Source organism: Limulus polyphemus, unplaced genomic scaffold (genome assembly GCF_000517525.1).
Source record: "Limulus polyphemus unplaced genomic scaffold, Limulus_polyphemus-2.1.2 Scaffold1, whole genome shotgun sequence".
NCBI lineage: Eukaryota > Metazoa > Arthropoda > Merostomata > Xiphosura > Limulidae > Limulus > Limulus polyphemus.
In genome coordinates this window covers 2,519,055-2,541,665 of record NW_013665611.1, presented here as the reverse complement: position 1 = coordinate 2,541,665, position 22,611 = coordinate 2,519,055, and the positions used below count along the sequence as shown (strand labels likewise).

The 22,611-nt window shown below is 32.9% G+C and overlaps 1 long non-coding RNA gene across 1 annotated transcript in view; it reads right to left on the bottom strand.

Moving 5' to 3' along the window:
• Positions 1 to 4,081, bottom strand: part of LOC111087251 — a 61,616-nt gene extending 57,535 nt beyond the window's left edge. The window contains exon 1 of the long non-coding RNA XR_002611964.1: positions 3,548 to 4,081. This is a non-coding gene — a long non-coding RNA (uncharacterized LOC111087251). The remainder of the gene's footprint in view (positions 1 to 3,547) is intronic.
• Between the last annotated feature and the right edge of the window lie 18,530 nt (positions 4,082 to 22,611).

Here is a 22,611-nt window from a genome sequence, read left to right as displayed (position 1 = left end):
AGTGAGTTCGTACTTGTGAAATATGTTCACACAGGATTAAAGTGTTGAAGTGAATTCGTACTTGTGAAATATGTTCACACAGGACTAGAGCGTAAAAGTGTAGATTGTTTATTTTACATCAAAAGGACGATTCTACGCTAAATAGTTGAGAACTTGATATCGATTGTCCAACAATTTAAGTTTCACTTTTGACATAAGAAAGCTAAGAATGTGAAATGCGTGAAGCGTAAAGTATCGACAACACGTACAGGAGAAGAATAGAAAAACTTCATAACTTCATTAAAATTAATATTAGTTTTGGAATGATGTTTTATCACACGTATTACCCAGAACAACCTTACGTTACCACTTTAGTCGCTCTAAGCCAAAAGAAAACGTCGCTTTTGAACAGCATTTAACAAACGATTCACATACAATAAATGAAAGTAATCTTTAATTCCATATCATATAGATATTCCCGAGTCATAATTCGTATAGTAAAAGAGTGACATATAATAATAATAGTAATATATATATATATATTTATGTTCAACTTTGTGTGCTACTGTTATTGCTTTAAAGGAACTACACACACTGCAATAGAGCTTAATAAAAGATCAAGTAGCTTAATGATTTCTTATGTCTAATCAAAAATAGAACGACCACAGATAAGGCGAAAAGCATGTTTATTTGTAGTTGAAGTGTCCATTTCATATGGAAGTATTAGAATTCACAAATTCCGTCTTTAGTAAACCGTACACACTTTTAAAATACAAATAATTTTTATCTCAGAAATGGATTTAAAATCTTAACAATTGGCTATTATGATAGAAAGCTATTGATTAAAGAAGCCTTTCTTATTAATGGATACGTATATTCTTCTAGGTATATATTTATGTTTATGATTGAATTGTGTTCATACTTCTTGTTTTTCTTTCTATTTTACGCTGAAGATAGAATATGCTTCTTCAAAAACGTCTAGTTTATCTGTAACTAAACATGCTTTTCGTCTTATCTGTGCCCGTTCTATTTTTGGTGCATTAAGATTTCCAACCCATGAATCTATAACTAAGATCTAGTATTATCAGTCTCATAGTTCTAATCCAAAGTTCAGTTTATGTAACTTCCGTTTAAGGTCAGTCATTATTCTAATTTGTTTAATATTACTGAGTTGGGCACAATTCAGTTGAGGATTAGCATGGTCTGGTAGTTAGGGCACTCGACTCGCAATTTGTGGATAACGGGTTCGAATTCCGTCACCGAACATGCTCGTCCTTTCAGCTGTGAGGTTGTTATAATGTGACGGTCATTATCACTATGCGTTGGTAAAAAATAGCTCAAGAATTGGCGGTGGGTGGTGTTGAATAGCTGCCTTCTCTCGAGTCTATCCCTTCAAAATTAGGGACGGCTATTGCAAATAACCCTCGAGTAGCATTGCGCAAAATTTTACAAGCAAACAAAAAATTCAGTTTTAGGTTGAATAATTTGATCATATTATTGATTCTTATTTCATTAAGCGTAGTTGAATATTCATCCAAGTCACGAGTTTCGAATGAAAAATATAAAGAGAAACTTCTAGAACCGGAACTGTAATATGTCATAATGCATCCACTTCTTTAGTGAAGTAAGCCCTAATTTTTCACTTATATGTATACGAGTTTCTACGTTTTCTGTCAACTACATTATTTTTTTTAATACTTTATACCCGAATTCACTTCTGATTATAATTTACTTAAAATTTAATTTCTGTCATGCACAGCACTGTATTTTGGAAATGCTGGTTACGTGTATTAATACAGAAGTGCTTTTTTTTCTAATCGTCAGTACTTTATCTAAAGGTTATTTATTTTGAGGATAAGCAAAAAATACTGAAAAAGTATGTATAGGGTAAAATCAAAATATTGCTGATATATAATAAAATATAGAACATGCTCATATTAGCCACTATACAGTTTGTCTTATGTCGCTTGAATTCTGTCTTTCCTAAAACACAGTTCATACTTCCATTTTGTAGAAGATTTAGATTTAAGGATGCGAACTGGAAAGAGAAGTTATCAAATAAAGTAGAGACGACACAATAATGAACTTTAACTCTATAAGATGAGAGGGGAGTCGCACATGTCCTCATTTCTTATCACAAGAGTTAGTAGGAATAACCATGTTGTTTGTTTGATAAAAAGGAATTAGAACTAGGCTAGTGTTACGTGTGAACGTATAGCAGAAATTGTGCATTTTATTTTAAATGCTTTTCTTCCAAAACCTCAGATCGCTCTGATAGAAGGAAAGTATCCACGTCGACCATGTATTTTAGTGATTATTAACCGTTTCTACTAATTCCCCCACCCCAACCCCAGAGAACTGCTCTTTTAGGGCCCTTGGTTGTACTGATGTGCATGTGATAAACAACACACAGTCAAGTAGCCTAATTCTAAAGGGGACAATTCTATTTTTACCGACATAATCAACACTGAAATCTTGGTTCTTCCAACCATCCCAACGGTTAGGGAAGTAAATAAAAATAAACTTAAGGTTCTACTTTTTATGTATATGCAAGGCAAAATTATAATAGTCGTAATAGTATTATCGCAACTATCAAAATCTATTAAAATTAACCAAAGGATATGTTGTCTGCCCTATCCTTGGTAGTTAAAAATGAGTGGTTTTATAGACCTTTTTACTTAAACTTTGCCCCTCACACATCAGTGGCTCAGCGGTAAGTCTGAGGGCTCACACTGCTAAAAAATCAGGTTTCGTTACTCTTGATGGGCTCAGCACAGACAGCCCATTGTGTAGCTCTGTACTTAACAAACAAACACATAAGCCTATCAGTTTGTGTTCTACCACAAAAGTCTTGATGGGCTCAGCACAGACAGCCCATTGTGTAGCTCTGTACCTAACAAACAAACACATAAACCTAGCAGTTTGTGTTCTACCACAAAAGTCTTGATGGGCTCAGCACAGACAGCCCATTGTGTAGCTCTGTACTTAACAAACAAACACATAAACCTAGCAGTTTGTGTTCTACCACAAAAGTCTTTAATCCTCTATCATGAAATCATTGTTTTGAGACATGTTTTCATCTTCGTAATCTTCACAGAATTATTATTTGTGATATACACGTATGAAACTATATACGGTGAATAAATGAAATAAAAACAAGATGTAACACATGCGCGTAAATGATGACTGCTTATGTGGAAAAACGACAAACTTACAGAAACATTCATTACGTTATTAAAAACAGTAACAACTATTCTTATACTCTGAAACAGTTTGTTTGATCTTTTGGATGCGATAAGTATTGGCCCACGCGCACGCACGCTCACGCATACACGCGAAACACGAGCATTTAACTGTTTAAAAAGATGCCGAGAGCACTATTTCAAGCTATTTGACTAACACTAGTAGTGAAACTGGTCAGTTCATGCAAAAATGTTTAATTAATTTAAGTTTGAGAGTTTTTTGTTAGTTGATACGTTAATTATAAGCAAAAACATGAAGTCCTTGGTAAAAATGTAAAAAAAAAGTTTGAGTGAATAAACCTACAAACATGGGAAAATGTACTTACCAAACACAAATATAGAGGTAATAATTAAGCGTTTTTAGAAGTTCAACTTATACACATTAAGACAGCCGAAGCTGCCAAGTGAAAGGTTTGAAGTTTCTTTAAACTTCCACTCTCAGAATTTGTAAATCATACTCATTAGTTCGCAGCTTTTCACATGGTACACAAGCACAGAGAGTCACAACCAGTCAAATGGCCAGAATCATCTACCAAACTCAACGCCGAGTACCGAGAGAGAGAGAGGGGTTGAGGTGGAAGGGGAGAGCGTAGTAGAAAGGAGGAAAAGAAGGGACAAGTGTGGAAATGAGGGGTCACGTGATCGCATCTAGCTTGTAAGTAAGACAAATAATTGGGTCCAATTAACTTCTTACTAATTCGAAGTCAAAGTCTGCGCAGCCTCTGTCGAAAGCAACGAGAAATACTCGTTCATGCGATGTTGCAGGAACGAGAGGGAAGTTTTACAATGAGCACGAGAGCAAGTCGTAAAGAAAACACATCAAGTAAGAACGCCAAATATTCTCCACGGGAACCACCACGTGCGTGCACTTGAAAGTGTTTTGATTTCTGTTGCGGAGCTTTAACCTTGACACCAAGTGCCAGAAGTGTCTGCTTCCCCATAGTGGTAATGTTCTATGAAAATTCAAGAAGCTAACAACCTCTCGAATACAAATTAAATAATTTAAATTCTTATTTCAGCAGAGTCGAGCTCTGGTTTATGAACAACATAACAATAATACATAAATTGTGTATTACAGTAGTTAGTGAGCTTGTTTTTTGTTTTACATCAAATTTGTATTAGTTAAACAAATGTATAATTCCTGACAGTTTCAAACTTTGTCTCTTTCTGTAGCTAATGTATAATAGTATATAAATAGTTTTTTGTTCTAATGACTGTCAGTCCGTTTTGCTAGTAAACATGCTAATTCGTTATTTTATAAATACTTCTTTGCAGTGAAAAAAAAATTCATTTGTTGCTGGGATTAGGATAAATAGATTTTGTTTGCTTGCTTGTTGTTAAGTACAAAGCTGTACAATGGGCTATCTAAGTTCGACTTTTACCATTATAAGCCTTCAGACTTATCGCTGAGCCACCTGGAGTCAGATAAATAGGTACGTTTGAGCGTAAAATGTTTTAAATTTATATAGAAAAACTTGTTTTGATAGCGATTTACCATTAGATAACCGATGTTCTCAAATCAGTTGTACATAATTGTTTTGTAATACTACACTACATTTTATCGAACTACTACGATGATGTTTAAACAACGATGGAATAAATTCGATGTAATTAACGGGGATTGTGTTGAGATATTTGTTTGCTCACACCTTCATCACTGTTATTATACATTTGTTTGTAGTAATTTGGTATAAGTGGCTTACAGAAAAGATTGTCCTATTTCCTTCTGAACACCTCTAGTTTTGTTTGTTTGTAGTGATTTGGTATAAGTGGCTTACAGAAAAGATTGTCCTATTTCCTTCTGAACACCTCTAGTTTTGTTTGTTTGTAGTGATTTGGTATAAGTGGCTTACAGAAAAGATTGCCCTATTTCCTTCTGAACACCTCTAGTTTTGTTTGTTTGTAGTGATTTGGTATGGATGGCTTACAGAAAAGATTGCCCTATTTCCTTCTGAACACGTGTAGTTTTGTTTGTTTGTAGTGATTTGGTATGGGTGGCTTACAGAAAAGATTGTCCTATTTCTTTCTGAACACCTCTAGTTTTGTTTGTTTGTAGTTAAGCACAAAGCTATACAATGGGCTGTCTATGCTCTAACCACCACTGGTATCGAAACCCGGTTTCTAGCGTTGTAATCCGCAGACATACCCCCGTGCCACTGGGGGCAAACACCTCTTGAAATATCAAACATTAGGTACTAAAACTTAAAACATAATCATCTGAGAAGTTTCAAATTAAACCAGTTCTTTCAGGATGAGTTAAGTCGTTTTTTTAGGAAAAGCACCAACGAGCTATATACATAAAACTTCAGTTAATAAAATGCATATTGATTTCAGAGTATTGCTCATATATTGTAATATTACCTTTAGTATAACATAGTTCATAAAGATGCACGATTGGAAAGCCTTCTTATATTTCAGTATCAGCACCAAAGATCTCACGATATTTTTTCTTTTTAATTTATGATCAATTCAAATTTTGCGGTGAATATAATGAACAGCTCAATCATTTCTTGCGTGTAATTTTAGGCTCTGCATAATATTATTTTACCACTTTATCATTTTCTTTCATGAGAAATACCATATGATATTACTGTATATTTTACTCTTATTTTAGTAATGACGTCCATCCCACCCACACTTAACGTGACTACTCGTAATTAATATTTTCCTCTTCGGTACATACTTGAAGAAGGCTAAATGTTCAGAAAAACAAACCTTTGATTTTCTGCACGTATAAGAGTAAAACTTTATCTTTTATTACAATTTGTTTTGTTTGTTTTTAATTACGCGCAAAGCTACACGAGGGCTATCTGCGCTAGCCGTCCCTAATTTAGCAGTGCAAGACTAGAGGGAAGGCAGCTAGTCATCACAACCCACCGCCAACTCTTCGGCTACTCTTTTGCCAATGAATAGTGGGATTGATCGTCACATTATAACGCCCACACGGCTGAAAGGACGAGCATGTTTGGTGTGACGGGGATTCGAACCCGCGACCCCCAGACTGAGAGTCGAGCGCCCTAACCACCTGGCCATGCCGGGTTTTTATTACAAAGTTTGTGGTTTTAACGAAGAAACGTGAATATTCGCATAAGAAAAACATACGGATTATTTACTGTTGATTACGGATTTCTGTTGTAGTATTTTCTATATTACTGTTAATTTTTAATTAATTAATTGATAGCAAATAATGATATTAACACACACTTGAAATAAAAGTGTGATGGTATGAAATAAGGTATTTTACAGAATTTGACTCCCTTGTTTTTGTCGTATGATAGCATTACAAAAATTGCTTTGGTATATATACAACATATACAGCGACCTAAGTTTTACATGTTAAATATATATTTTTTTACAGTAAAGATATAGAAAGGTGTTCTTAAATTCAGCATTAGTAAGTAGTCATCAGTGATATCCTGGTTTCTACATCTATCATATTTTTGTGTATTCTTAAGCCTTTTTTTCTGATTAATTCAATACAATTAAATTAGAATATAAGTCGATTTGTTCGTAAATTAAGTTTTTCTTGAAGTAACATAACAATAAGGTGATATATATATATATAGGTATATATATATAAAGCACAGTCTTTCTTGAAGTAACATAACAATGAGGTGAAACATTTTTCATGATATACTGAAACACATTAGACCTCTGTAGTTTCGTAAAACGTTTACTATAATATATTCATATGGCATTCTAATGGAAATTCATGAAATCAGTTTTAATTTTCTCGATCTCATTCTTTATAGGTGTGTTCCAAATTTCCTGATGGTAACTCAGGTAACTATAAGGATATAGTTGCTGGTAACTCAGGTAACTATAAAGATATAGTTGCTGGTAACTCAGGTAACTATAAAGATATAATTGCTGGTAACTCAGGTAACTATAAAGATATAGTTGATGGTAACTCAGGTAACTATAAAGATATAGTTGCTGGTAACTCAGGTAACTATAAAGATATAGTTGCTGGTAACTCAGGTAACTATAAAGATATAATTGCAGGTAACTCAGGTAACTATAAAGATATAGTTGCTATACCAATTTATTTGCATCTCCAATCATGTATGTTGCACCGCAGGACAACAGTAAGTTTACGGACTTAAAACGCTAAAATTCAGGGGTCGATTTCCCGCGCTGGATACAGCAGATAGCCCAATGTGACTTTTCTCTAAAACAAACATACAAACCGTGTATCTCGCTATTAGTACTGATATATTTATAGTAATAAAATTAGATGTAATTCATAGACACAGGAAGCAAAAGTATATTAGTAGGGTTACATTTGCAAGAGTGTGTGTGTGTGTGTGTGTATGTGTGTTTGGTGGTGGTTTTGAAGCGGAGGGATGTTTGGTGATGGTCTTAACTAATAAACCTAAGTACAGGTATGTATGAAAAGCCGGAATTCAACAGTTTTCTATGCCTATGATGCAACCTGTTCATATAATACATTTTAAAGTGACTTAAAACAGTGGATATGTTTACTATTTGCTCCGCAAAATTTGAATTTATCACAAATGATAAAATAAAAAATATCATAAGATCTTTGGTGCCAATACTGAAATATACAAAGGCTCTCCAATCATTCATCTGGAGGGCAATCGCCTCATTGTTATTAAGAACTTCTGATTAAATATAGAAATGAATATAAACCCTACAATCCGAGCGCATTCGAAAGGTCCACCTTTCGAAAGTGCTCGGGTTACAGGGTTTTTATTCATTTCTATCAAGACTTCTTGAACTTTAACAAAATTGATTGGTTATTTACTTTCAAAGCACATAAAAAACACCAGTCGTTAGCCAGTCAGATCCATACAGTTTATTAACATACGAAACATGTTTATAATTAAATTCGTTCAGACATCCATCAGCACAAACTCGTTTAATTTGCAAGATTTATGAACAAATGCACACAAGCTGCTTGTTCAGAGAAATTACATTGACGTTCTGTAACTGAATATTTAGGTTGCGTAGATATTCATAGCTTACGTCATAATGTTACATATAGTTGGAAAAATCTCTGTACAGAACAAATAATTTACTCAATTGTTCCTTAATTTTATGCATATATATTTTTAATTAATTAAAGCCCCCACGTGGCTCAGCGGTAAATCTGCGGGCTTATACCGCTAAAATACGGGTTTCCGTACTCGTAATGGGCACAACACAGATTGCCCATTGTATATTGTTTGTTTGTAATTAAGCACAAAGCCACACAATGGGCTATCTGTGCTCTGCCCACCACGGGTATCGAAACCCGGATTCTAGCGTTGGAAGTCCGCAAACATACCGCTGTGCCACTGGAGGGCCCCATTGTGTAGCTTTGCGCTTTACTACAAATAAGCAAACAAACAAAATAATTAAATTTAAGGTAGTTGGCAAGAGTAAACATTAAGAGAACCGGGAGTTTGCATATTTTTCATTATTTAAAGAGTTAGTTTAAAACAATGTAATTTTTCTTATATTTCTACCATTATTTGACGTAAGTAACTGTAAATAAAATATCAAAAATTTTTCAAAAAACAGAAAATGAAATATCTCCAGAATCTTACAGTGCTGTAACTTAGTGGCATGATTATAAACTAAACTAAAATGACTAGCAGTAAATAAATCACTTATCGCATTAAATTAGACCTAACCTCGATGGTGAAACAGTTTCGTTACATGCAGGTGAACTAATAGTGCCAATTAACCCTAAATCTGTGTCGTATGACCCAAATCACATTAATGGTTTCAGATAAATGAAGCATAAAAACATTTTCAGACGATAATCTAGATATTTACAGCAAGCCGACCTTTTCACTTTAGTCCTGTAGTACACTGAATGATAGCAGATAACTATTGTAAAACATTGTGCTTTTATCAGGTGTAATATTAGTTTGTATCTAAAACATGAAATTAAAAATATCGTAAGCGATGAAGTTTTGACCCAAAAATGGTAGCTATATTTCAGATCTTGATAGTTAATTAATCAGACTTATTTAACCCAAGTAAAAGTATAGAACTTTATTTGCTACTATTAAGACATATGACTTAATGGAGAAAGAAAGAAGTGCTATGCTTCAGACTGAATAAACACAATCACATGCAGTGAATACCTGCAAAAATTGTTTTTTTTTTTTTTGCTTATCAGAAGTCTGTTAGAAAAATTACAAGATTGAAAGTTAGAAATTCGACATAATGATAAATTGTAAAAATGAGGTTTTGTTTTTAAAAAGTAACTGTAAATATTGAGATTTTCATAGTTTAGAAGCTCAATGAGTTGTTCTTATGTAGAAAAGGACATAAGCTTAGATTAAGTTTGTTCAACCAGAAGATGATTATTGCATCAAAATATTCTTGACTAAATAAGTTCTATGTATACATTTAGACTACTTTATATGCAGTGTGAATTTACAGAAGATTAAATTATAACCTCTCTTCTCCCGCATGTTTTAAACAGAAACAAATAATGTTTTGTATGTATCTGCAACAGTACGAATTTACAAAAAAAATTAGATTATAATCTCTATTCTGCCGCATGTTTTAAACAGAAACAAATAATGTTTTGTTTACATTTGTAACAATATGAATTTACAGAAAGTTTGGATTAAAATTTCTCATCTCCCACATATTTTAAACGAAAACGAATAATGCTTGCATGGTGTTCAAGTAATGGTAGTGCTTTGTTGATAACCTCCTTGAGTCGTTTTTTCTCTTTAACAGCCTTTTATTTGTAAACAATTTATGTCCTTAAAGACGTTGGAATTTCATATTAATCCTTACAACACCACGTGACAATTTCCGAGCATTTCATAGTAGAAGAGTTGTTTTTTATTTTATTATACTTTAGAAGTGTTGTTATCATTTGTAGATGGCGGAACAGTCGTGTAAAGAAGCCAACAGCGTTAAACTAAATCTTCCCAGTGAGCCAGCAATTTGCACTAAAGTGGGACGAAACAAAGTGTAATTATCAGTTCTCCGGGTTTGTTGTCCATTTTAACAGCTTTCAGCTTTATGCGTTGCCTGATAATTACAGAGTGTACACCGTTAAAAAAACAACGATTTATTTATACCTTAAACCAAAACAGTGTATGACGTGATACGAAAGTTTCTCTCGAAAATCGCTGATTTTAATTAATTTTTTTAGACAATTTTAAAAGGCAACGAGTTGATGTTAGTAAGCGAAGTATTTCGTTTTACAGAAGTGATAACTTTTTGAAAGCTCGAGTTTATGGGATTTTGTAAATAAACATGGCTGAGCTCATACCTGTCAGTGACGGAGGAAAAGCTTAATTTATTTAAAGAGGTCAAGCATGTTGTAGCAAACGTTTTAGAATTGTACAACTTGGCTTTTACTGAACGTGGTTGACACTACAGATCATAATTTAAGTCTGAAAACGTGTAGCCTCTGGTTTATACCTTGTGAAGCAAACAATTGTATATTTGAAGTTAGTTCAAGTATTAGATTAGTTTACATGTCTAAGTAATGTGGAAGTTTTCCATATCATTCATTATGCATGCTTTTGCTATAAACTTCAAGCACTTCTTGATAAACTTAAGAAGACTGTATATAGGTGGGAGGTCGTCAGGAAGTTTCATCAGCCTAAGTTTATAATACACCGAGAGTGATAAACCATCGTGTGTGGCAAAACATGATTTTGAAAGAAGAAAATAAGAAGAGCCAGAGTCATACATAAAAGATGGTCAGGCAAAATATAGAGGATCTCGAAAACTTTTATGGTCAATCTTTCTCAAACGAGGATAAAAGTGTGTTGGGACGAAATATTTTTTTTTGGGGGGGGGGGTGAAAATGGAAAAAGTTTTTCATTGCTTTTTAACAAAAGACTAGTATTTTTGAGTTTTAGTCAACGAATTTACTTATAAAATATATAACGATTTTTTATATACAGATGTCAAGAGAGCACACACCGCAGTGAAATAATACAGATGAATAGTATTACAAAAACGCACACATCAATTAATCTGTTGTAGTTGTTTTTGTATTGATGAGTAGTATTACAAAAACACACGTATCATATAGTCTGTTGTAGTTGTTTTTGTATTGATGAGTAGTATTACAAAATCTCGCACACCAGATAGTTTGCTGTAGTTGTTTTAGTATTGATAAGTAGTATTACAAAAACACACGTATTATATAGTCTGTTGTAGTTGTTTTTGTATTGATGAGTAGTATTACAAAATCTCACACACCAGATAGTTTGTTGTAGTTGTTTTAGTATTGATGAGTAGTATTACAAAAACGCACGTATCATACAGTTTGTTATAGCTGTTTTTTATGAGTGAAATAATACAGTGAAATAATACAGATGAGTAGTATTACAAAAACGCACACATAAAATAGTCTGTTGTAGTTGTTTTTGTATTGATGAGTAGTATTACAAAAACACACGTATCATATAGTCTGTTGTAGTTGTTTTTGTATTGATGAGTAGTATTACAAAATATCACACACCAAATAGTTTGTTGTAGTTGTAGATGACGAAGATATATAAGGTTTTCAACAGTGCCATAAAATACAGAAATCTAAGTTGCTATTAGAGGCCTTTTTCGAGGATAAAGAAGAAGAAATAACCTCTAAGGTCATTATATGTATGATATGTTATGCAGCTAGTCGAAAAGTCAAGAATACTTGGAAAAAGACCAAAAAGAAAACATAATTTTCTTCATTATATCAATATCTGATCAAAACACATGTTTTAATTTTGAATAATAACGTTAGACATAATCCTATTACCCGGTCTTAATAACACAATTGTATCATTGAAGAACAATTAAAACACCTTCGTGTAAAAAAAAACAAACAAAAAAACACCCTTTTACTCCACTTACTCCAATGTATATTTTTCACGTTCATTGGACAAAGGCCAATCAGGCTTATACATGAAGAAGAATAAGATTTTTTTCATACATTCTTTCGAATTTCGTTCAGGTCTAAGTTCAAAGATAATAAGAGTTTTCTTGCAGCGTAGAACCTAAACTAAATTTAAAATAATACGTGATAAATCTTTATCTTTATGTGCAAGTTTAATTGGACTTTGTCCAATAGACTTAAAGAAACAATGGAAAAAAAAAGGAAAAGAAAAACAGAGAAGGTCTTCTTAAAACAACTTCCTAGAAGTACTTTCTAAAAACTATCGGCGAACTACGGTTGTAAATCTCCACCAAAGCAAGGTAGAATTTAAGGTGGAAATTATCAAAAACCAGAAGTTTGATTTTCTATAAGATACTTATTATCTCAAAACATTCTTCGGAATTAAAGCATTTATCATTCATTCTGAGTTTACTGCATTTTTTCGAAGGTGGTGTAGAGAATTAAAAATGATAAATGAGCGACTTATTCGTTAGGCAAGAAAGTGTTGAAGAGCAGCTGTTAAAAGACCAGTTTTATTCGAATAACTTACTGTTTAGTAATGATATTATCTGTATGTTTAACTTGGCTATCCGTACCTAATTCAGCAGTGATAGGCTAGAGGGAAGGCAACTAGTCAACATCACCCACCGCCAACTCGGGGGCTAGTCTTTACTAATGAATAGTGAGTGGATCGACCGTCACATTATAACGCTCCCACGGCTGAAAAGGCGAGAATGTTCGGTGATGGGGATTTGAACCCACAACCCTCGAGACTGCGAATACAACGCCTTAACCACCAGAAGAAACCACCAAAAGCAACAACTATACTTATTTTTCATACTTCAGTTGATAAAACTTTTATTGCTTTTCAGGTAAACTACTGATGAGCCAGCGAGTGAAGTATCTTTGGGAAGATTTGTTCCTTCTTCATTGATGTAACCATAACTTTTAATAACAATAAATTCGTAAAATTATCGCAGTTCTGCAAATCTATACTGACAAACAATAAGATATCAATAGAAGTAAGAGAAAAATTCTTACAATGTTACATCGAGCCCATACTTATGTACGAATGCAAAATATGGACAATAACGGAGGAAGTTAAGAGAAAACTTAATGCAGCCAAACTGTGGTTCTTAAGAAGGATGCTGCGAATAGCATGGACTAAGAAGAAGAGTAATGATTAAGTATTGGTACAAGTCAGTACAACACGCAACATCACCAAGAAAATAAGAAAGAGACAGGCTGAGTTCTTAGACCATGTGATGAGGAAAGAAAAGATGGCGAAAATAGCAACAACCAACAAGACATAAGATAAGAAATATATATGCTTGATGGACTCACAAAATGGTTAAGAACCGCGAATAGCAACACAGAATTGTTTAAGGATACAGAGAGAAATGAAAAGTCATGATCGACATGACACTGGAGAAGAAAATATTGGATTTATTTATTTAAATTCTAACACAATATTAGGAGCCATTATACAAGCACGATAAAGAAAGATCGAAAACTGTTCAATGTGGAAATGTTTTTTTTTTAATATCGCGCAAAGCTACACGAGGGCTATCTGCGTTAGCTGTCCTTAATTTAGCAGAGGGACTAGAGGGAAAGCAGTCATCACCACCCATCACCAACTTTTAGGCTACTCTTTTACCAACGAATAGTGGGATTGACCGTCACATTATAACGCCCCCACGGCTGAAAGGGCGAGCATGTTTGGTGGAAAGGGGATTCGAACTCTCGACCCTCAGATTGCGAGTCGAGCGCCCTAACCACCTGGCATGTGGAAATGAAAAGAGATTATAGAACGCAAGCTAAAGTATTTATGTTCAGTAAAATATCATTTAATTACATTATACTGATGATTTTTAAGGTATGGTGACTTACATCCTTAGAAAAAGATGGCGAATACTTGAATACTACTTAGAATAATATAAAATCTTCTAATTTCTCATACTACGTTTTGTTGAATAGTTCTAAAATGAAACGAAAAACCAACAGTTAGTAACAAGAAAATGCTTAATAGAACATAGGGAGATATAATAAACCTGAAGATATGAGCATTTTAAATGCCCTCCTGTTTATATAAAAATCTAGTAAATATATTCTTTAATTTAGTTCCTCTAAATTTTAAACAGCGAATATGACACACCTTGTCACAGAAACATACTCTATCGAACTGTTACTGACAAAGATGTGGTGTTAGAAAAACTTTTAATACGGAGATACATAAAAAAATAGAATTTTTCAAAAGATAAGAAATATATATGAAAGAGACAAAGAAAATATTATTGTTCAAAATTTATCATAGAATGTGTTGTTACAATGGCCACTTATAAAGGCACTCTGAATACTTTCAACGACGCAATAGAGTCATAAGAAAGAAATAACTGAACACCCAGCTCTCTTTAGGTACAATATAACTAAATATCCCGTAGCGCCAAAAGAGTCTATGATGGATATTCGTAAAGAAAGTTAACACTTTACAGATTTAATAATAAACAAACTGTACGATTTCAACCCTTCAATACTCGAGTGAGTCTGTTAATCAATAGACTCAAACCAGGAATGAATGAGCAAAATAGTGCAGTTCGTTTGTTATATGATGGATCTTCCACGAATAATAAAATACCAATACAGAATTTATCTTATGTATGTTTTACATTTTTGGGTTATGATATTGTCTTTAATACAATTATCTAATTGTAACATTTTTTGTGGATGATATGAAGCAGCCTCAATATACATGATGTTAACATTAGACGTTAGTTACTATATAAAACCTGTTTCTTGCTCATCCATTTCGTACCTCTTGATCCAACCAGTTATCAACGTATGTAATAAGAAAACACGAATGTAATAATTTTAGTCAGTTTTGACAGAACCAGTTCAGTTTACCGTAACAGTTGAAAAATGTATTTTGTCTTTCGATCGACATTTTATATTTCATTCTTATTTTTCATTTTTGTGGGTTTCACAGCTGCTCAGAAAACATCCAGGCTTCAAAACATGGATTGTATCACGACCCAAAACGGTACCCTTGAAAAGTGGTCAGCCCTGCGAAATAATAAAAAAAAATACTGAATCTCTTTAAGTAAATAAAAAAAATAAGCTAATCACAACATAAATCGTGTAATTAAAATTTTTTATACCTTCAACATAGGTTTGACAAATAAGCTTTTCTAGAGCATCCTTCTAGAAATTAAAATAAATAATTCTCTAAACAACTACTGTTTTTTTTTCAGGAACCCTAAAATAAGAACTAAGCTTGGGGCTGCAAGAATGCATAGTTATTTCTAGTTGAACGAAAGCAGCTAAAATTGGATATCTAAAAAGCACAAGTTTCTGTTGTTGTTTTTTGCCAACTCCCATTTTAGCTGTTTTGATTTTATAATTCATTTTATATATTGAGATATCTCCAAATTTTATTCAAGTTATTTCTATACTCACTAATAAGCTGTGAAGTTAAATTCCAACCTAAAGATGATATCGGACTTTTAATAAACGCGTTTATATCTGTTTCAGCATTCAAAAACAAAGACTCAGTACAATATCGGTGACAGAAAGTTCTTATTTCAGTCATTTTAACTGAACACTCAGCTCTCATTGAGAACATCCTGTCTACCTTGTCAGAATTTCTCATCTGACTGACTATAGCAACGTTAAAATTGCCAATTTTTTAGAAAACATCGCATCTGTCTGGGCTGTAGACTGAACGAGTTGTTTAATGACAAAACAACAGAATACAGTAACAATAAAACACTTAAAGACCACAGATCCTAAGCTCTAACGAAGTTTGGGACGTAATTTGTGTGATTTCGAACAGACCAGCTATATATATTTACAATAATAAAGTTAATTTCAACATTAAAAACTAATTTATCTTTATTCCTTACCTTTTTCCTTTCATCTACTACGTATTTTTTTCCAGCTTTTCCCATCACATTCATCTTTCCTTACCATTTCACCTCCTTTTAATATACATCTCAGCCCCAGTGTTTGCAATTCATGTTTCAGTGCGAGTTTTGTTGTCTTGTTGTGTATCTAGCTACACCATTTTATAAAAGAAAAGTTGTAATATATGTTATGACGTGTTTGTGGTCTGAGTTTTGTAGTCTTGCTGTGTATCTAACTGCACCATTTATATATACTTTAATATATGTTTTTTTTGTTTTGCAGTTCAATAAAGTAACTACAAGAATCAATAGACAATAACAGTTAGACAATAAGGGGAGGTTTGAAAGAAGATAAAAAACAGAAACATTTTAAATGAGGTGTGTGCCAATTCGGTCCGAGTCAAAGAAGAGAAGCTGCTGATGTTACTTAGCATTAAATTAATTATTATTGTTGATGTCTACGTATTGTAAGCAGTGACAAGAATTTCTTATAAATACATTTATATTGTTGATGTCTACGTATTGTAAGCAGTGACAAGAATTTCTTATAAATACATTTATATTGTTGATGTCTACGTATTGTAAGTAGTGGCAAGAATTTCTTATAAATATATTTATATTGTTGATGTCTACGTATTGTAAGCAGTGACAAGAATTTCTTATAAATACATTTATTTATTTATAAGAAATTCTTGTCACTGCTTACAATACGTAGACATCAACAATTTATGTTTATCTAAACTCACCTATTAAGGTATTAAAATTATACAAGCACAACCATAGTTGTTTTTTCGCATAGCAATTTATTTACAGTTTGAGGAACACGACTTTATATTTTTCTTACACGGTATTTACACATCTAGATTTCTATAAAGATATAATTAAGAGTATATTTAATAGTGAGGTTTGAAAATACATTTGCTAAATGTATATTTAATAATAAGAATACTTAAGTATGTTAAATCTGTGAAGTTTGCAAAATATATTTTGTAGCATTTTTGAATTCTTCTATTAAGTTAGCACGCTCTACATAATTTCAAGCTAATTATGTAGACATTTTCATGTTAGGACTGAAATGTAGAACATCTACGAATTTTTCGTGCTGATTCGTTGTTTTTAGCTGAGCAGTTCGTACTGTAAAAAATAAGACCTTGTTGAGAGCACATTAAAACATATTAAAGCATGCGCTATAAGACCAATAAGAATAAATTTTAGGCTGTTATGTTCGTTTTCTTGTACTTGTTACATCTTAGAACTGTTTCTTTGAACTCATTAACGAGCACATGAATGTGATCACATGACGCGTTTTTCTACATTGTACAAATTCTATGAAAAACATATTTCCAGGAAGATAAACTATTTTTATTTCTAATAAAATATCATATATTTGACTTGTATAATAATCATGTAAGATTTTAAGATTAATTCTAGAATTACACTTGTTCAGAAAAGGTTAGTCATCTGTTTTTCTTGTTGTTGTTAGGGTTCTTATAATAAGAAATACTTTAGTTTAGTTCATTGTCCAACAGATGGCAGGGCAGAAGACGCTAATACACTTAACGCTTGATTCTAACTTTCATATCAGAAAATATAAATTAAGGCCAACAATCACGAGTGATAAGAATAATTACACACATCTAGCTGCTCTTTGAAATAATCATATTTAGTCGTCCATTTTATATAAATATGAGAAATTGTACAATATACTATAACTAAGAGATTAAAAATATAGAAAACCTCTCTTCCATGATATTGGGTTAGATCAACTTATAAAAACGATATTGTAATAATTCTGATGAATTTCTGATTATTGAATAACTAGACATAAACTGAAAACATTGGAACACAGCGTTAAGAACTTGATCAATGTGCGTACTTTCCTTTAATTATCATACTTATTTCTTTAATGTTCTCGAACACATAACCCCAGGCGCCTCCTAGTGGGTACCGTACAGATAGCCTAATGTGTAGCTCTGAGCTTAACAACAAACAAAAATAACTCCAGACGCATCAAATACTTTCGCACGTGGCAAAACTTATTTTCTTTTAAAATTTCTTAAGTTTACTTCTTTAAAAAAAAAGGTAACGCAAGATCTACGTACTCCTTTTTGTAATTAAAAGTTTTCATCTCACTTTCTTGTCACTTATTTTCAGTTGTCTGAAACTTGTTATTTTTCTGCTACAGAGAGATTTGGTTTTAAACAAGTTATTTATTCTCCTCAATTCCAGTATTTTTTTAGCCTTTCCAAACATAGAGGCCCCAGTGACACAGTGGTATGTCTGCGGACTTACAACGCTAGAAACCGGGTTTCGATACCAATATATTTTATTACTCTTAGATTTTAATTATCTTAATACTAGATCAATTTAAGAATTACCCACATAATATGTTTATTCGATTTTCTAGCTTTTAAATCCTGTACCAGTTTGTTCATTCGTTTGTAGTCAAGAGCAAAGCTACACATTGGGCTATCTGTGCTGTACCCACTACGGGTATCGAAGCCCGCTGTGCCACTGGGAGGCGACTGTACTAGTTATTTGCTATTTGATATAATAGCAGTTTATTTTCATCGAATACAAAGTCCAAGTCTTATAAAACGCATAATCTGTATCTACGTGGAAGCACCAATAGCGACTTTTTGTTTTCCCTTGATTTTAATTATTGCTGTGTTACATTTCTTGGTATACAACTTTTTTTTGTGGAAGCATGCATAAACACTTCCCAAACCTAGGCCTTATGTCTGTACAAAGTTTTAAGATATATATAAGGAGTACAGTTATCTGCAGAGCACAAACGTAATTAATTGTTAAACCTATGGACAGCATGTCTCTACTACAAAAAGTATTTGGTTGGTATTTTAAACCCTTTAGGGACATCCTCCTAATAAAGCTACACGTAGCTTCGCATTTGCCTAACCTTTTAGAGACTGACATTTATATAGCAGCATTGCTGGTATACGATAACTCACATAACATTTTAATGTGTGTATGAAAATTTAAAGCTTTGGATTTAACATGGTTTACTTTGCATAAACTGCGCGTTACAAGAATCTAAACCCCATATTCTGGGACATGAAAAGGATGGATGAAGGGACAGAAGCCTCTGAGATCTTTTAGTTTAATTGAAAATGCAACTATTTTTATTTATTTTATAAGGAATATGGGTTTTTGTTTGTTTATTTGAATTCATGTACAAAGCTACACAGTGGGCTATCTGTGCTCTGCCCACCACGGGTATCGAAACCCGGTTTCTAGCGATGTCAGTCCGCAGACATACCGCTGTGCCATTGGGGGGCAAAGAATAAGGGAGTCGTTTGAGTCTTGTGATTGGCCCAAATTGCTACAATTAAAATAGGATCGTATTCTAAGATTATGGAAAAACTTCAATGAAAAATAAAATACATTATAGAATTAAACAAAAAGGTTAGGTTATTACCATTACAATTGTGCATAATGTACCATAATGTTCTATAAAATTATCAGCTGTATAAGTCGTAGAACAAACCTGTATTGTGAGAATGTATATTTATCTAGATTTAAGTAACATTTAAAACAGTTAAATTTGATTAGGCATAAGTGAAATATGGTATTCTAGAATATTTTGTTTGTTGAAATATTTCACAATGTTGACTATAAGGAGAACTACCTTTAAACTAATATTAATAACGTTGATTTTTTTCCAGTTTTTGTTACGGTAAGTGGAAACTATACATAGGCTATCTTATTTTAGGATTTTTGTCCGAGAAGCGGGATAAAAAGCCCCTGAAATAGGTCATATTTCCGCTTTTTTTATATACACTTTTGACTCACATCACCCAGAGTTGGCTGGCTCGATTACCGTTATTTTTTTTGTACAGCAACTGGAAACTGTCCGATGGTGTATATAGACTATTCTATTTTAGGATTTTAGCCTAATAAGGGGCCATTTTTACTTTTTTATAGACTTCTGGCTTTGAATTTAAAGACACAACTACTTAATCAATTAAGTGAGTCAAATATTTACTTCCACAAAGCAGAGTATGTAATCAGCATTTAATGAGGTCATTAGGGAGTTATTAAAAAAAGAAAGAAGGAAAGTGAACATTATCTAACACTGTCCTTTATACAGTTTTTGTTTCTTTAACGGATACCCTCAGCTAGTATGATGTTCCTGAATGTTGACCTCAGGATTAACTACATTTAAACTAATATTAATAAAATACGATATTTCACAATGTTGCAATTATAAGCAACAACAATAATATGATATTGAGGAAAGTTGGCCTTAGGGACAGCTAACTTATGAATTAGTAATAAACAACAACGCTCTTTAAAGTTCTTAAAATATTTAAACCAACCAAAAAAGAAAAGAAAAAGAAACATACTTGGTTAAGAAATGGAGCAAAAAATGCAGGAGCCCCCCCCAGTGGCACAGCGGTATGTCTGCGGACTTACAACGCTAGAAACCGGGTTTCGATACTCATGGTGGGCAGAGCACAGATAGCCCATTGTGTAGCTTTGTGCATAACTACAAAACAAACAAAATACAGGAATATTTAAGAATAATTCCTTCTTTATCCTTGGTAGTCCGTAAGCCAATTAAACACGAACAGTGTCGATAGTGATAACGGGGATGTCAAGAGTCTTAACATGGTAAGTTCTTACAGTAGAAAACTATGAGTGTCAGGTGTGTAGTATGTCCCCCCAGTAAAAACTATGCTGAAAAGGATGTACAATTAGAAACTTTCCTTTTAAGTGAAAGAATTGACTAAAATCCGTTTTTTCTTTCTTTTATTTTTTGCTGGATATTCTGTAGGAGATAAGAGGAACGGAATAAGACACTGTGAGTGCGATTAGTATTACTGTTATTGAGAAATAAAACGTATTTGTTATAGAGTAAGCAGCCACATATTCATACTCCAATAAAGTCTGTACCCACAATTCTAAATTCTAAATTATCTATCTTAGTTTGATATAAAGATGATGATTAAGATTGAGAGTGACTCTGGATGAAAATAGTAATCTCTGAAAGGAAGTGAGAACTATGAAAGGAAACGGTGCCAGAGATGAATTTCCCTTTTTTTTTAAATTTTTGGGAAACATAATAGTTCGTGCTTTACTTAGATAACAAAGAACAACGGGGCCTTGTGGCTAGCGTGCTGATACTATACATCCAAGGTTATAACATAGGGGGCTAAGGATATTCAATACGACGTATAACAACTTCATAAATTTACAAAAAAAAAAATGTGATTATTCCCATATTTTTGAATTTGTTGTCATTAAAATAATTATGAAAACATGTGCATCAGCAAAAAGTTTCATTCCTACAAAGTGATCAAGACCACAATGTTATGTTTTCTTTATTTAACTTTTGCGACAACATGAGTTCTGGTTGGTTAAGTGGTTGTTTTAGAGCAAAGCTACATTGGCCTATCTGCCGTGCCCACCAAAGGGAGTCGAACCTTGGATTTTAGCGTTGTGAGTCAGTCAACTTACCACTATCCCGCCGATGGTTATGAGTTTTGGCACCGTCTTTACGTACCAGTGAGATAGAAAACGAACAATGTAATCTCTTGCGCATGACCAACAGAAGCAGTTGCTTATAAATAATAAGCCTTAAAAATCACGAATAGGAATAACAGTTATAGCTGTTTATCGTTATTACAAATAATAGTTTTTTTAAAATGCGGCTGTAGAGTATTAGAAACATTGTTTCTTAAAGTTTAATCCTTATAATTTATGTATTTAATAGCCCTGCCCCCATACACAAAAATCTCCACATTTTTTTTAAGTAATAGAAGCTCACAGAGCAAAACGTTTTCATGTTAATACATGTGGATCATCAGCGTTTCATTAAACGTATGCATGTGGTTTGTGTTAAGTTAAGCAAATGTCTCGGAATTTTTACAATACGTCAGTTATGGTTTATGCTCTGTGCAGTTGACCACGCGATTTTTCAAGATATTTTTATTTCTTCGAACAGCAGTTTGTTTTTTCAAATCAACACCAGATGTTAGAGAAATAACACTTAGCTGGTAATTAAAAGCGTAGAATTTTGTGTTGATAAATACGTGAAGATAAGTACCACCCTTCTATCCTTCAGTCGAAAAACAGAATGAAACTAATGTTCCTGGAGTTTATGTAATTGTAAACTTTTAATTAGAAGTCGCTTAGGCATGGATATTATAATAAAGGAAATTAAATAGAAGCTTCCATAATAACGAGCAAATTCAACTTGTTTTAAAATCGGAACAGTTATGCCTCTTGGTCCTTGTATTATATTTAATACAATTTCAATGGAATATTTTTAAATGTTTACGCTCATTATGTTTTAAGATGTTCTCACAATACTGAGGTAAAGATATTTATTTAATCTTGTTTTTCCTGTAGACTTTAACATTTCTTGAAGATAGAGTGAAATATTAGAAATCTTCAAATAATAATGTATTTTGCTATATTTTCGTCATAACTAACACAGATAACATTTAAAAACAACCCACGAGCTTGTTTCATCAGACATGGCACGGATAATGCTCTTGCTGTAAGGTTCATATACAACCCACAGACTTAATTTGTCATATTTAGTACAAACTATATCTAAGTGACAATATAACAAGTACCATTTTAAGTAATATATAATTGATACTTAAAACCG